Source organism: Chrysochloris asiatica, unplaced genomic scaffold (assembly GCF_000296735.1).
Source record: "Chrysochloris asiatica unplaced genomic scaffold, ChrAsi1.0 scaffold00022, whole genome shotgun sequence".
In the NCBI taxonomy this organism is placed as follows: Eukaryota; Metazoa; Chordata; class Mammalia; order Afrosoricida; family Chrysochloridae; genus Chrysochloris; species Chrysochloris asiatica.
The window spans coordinates 10,412,950-10,414,114 of NW_006408540.1; positions in this window are offsets into that span (position 1 = coordinate 10,412,950).

Sequence of the window (1,165 nt, forward strand, 5' to 3'; positions counted from 1 at the left end):
TGATTATCAGATTCAAAATAGTCAAAACCAGCTCAAGAATGCATAGGGTATTTTTATATATTCCATTTCATTTTTTTAGTATTTCCAATTGTCCGAAGTTCATACTTGTTACATCCCATGTTAATGATTCTTTGCAGCTGTTTTCCTTTATTTTGAATTGTGCCTCATTAGCAAATGAAGGTTCTGAAAGCTTTACTCCATTCATGCCATCATGTTCAAGTCTACATTCAGGAAGCAACTCTTCTCTAGTTGTATTTTCAGTGCCTTCCAACCTGAAGGGCTCATCTTCTGGCACTATATATGACAGTATTCTCATGCTAGTCATAATGTTTCCATCATCCATCAGTTTTCTGACAATGCACTGCTACTGTTCATAAAGTTTTCAGTGGCTTTTTTCTTCAAGTATTATAATGTAAATTAACTAACTAGTGATCCAAATATGCTTTCTGATCTTCATACTTGTTATGCTTTAAACTTTATCAAATGCATTGGAATATAAACAAGAAAACAGGAATATCTAGAAAATACTGCCAAAAAAACACACAAGGTTTTAAAGATATTTTTGTTATTGTAAGAATCTAGAATGCATATGTGTATATGAGTGGGGTGAGGAATTAGGCATCTAGAAAACGTTTTAAAGTGTGGTGAAGTATATATAACAATACACAGTTTTGCTTAATTTCAAAACAACATCATTTAAATTGTTTGTAGTTAGTCTAAACCCTGACATTAATTATCAAATATGCTTCACAATAGAATAACTGTCATAGTTTAATGATTATACTTTGTTGTTGTTCTTGTTAAGTACTGTTGAATTGGTTCCAATCCATAGCAAGCCTGAGGAGCATCTGGTGAGCTTGAACCACCAACCTTACAGTTCAAATGGCTTTGCAGTCTGGTGCATTAACCCACAGCATAAACTCCTTTGTTGTTGTTGTTAAGTGTCTGCAAGTCAATTCCGACACATAGCGACCCTGTATAGAGTTTCCAAGGAGCAGCTGGTAAGCTTGAACTGCCGACCTTGCAGTTCAAACAACTCAGCAGTCTGACTCATTAGCCCACAGAGCCACAGGACTCCTTTGTTTTTGTTGTTGTCAGGTGCCATTGAGTCAGAACCGACTCATAGCGACCCCATGCACAACAGAAAGAAACAATGTCCGATCCT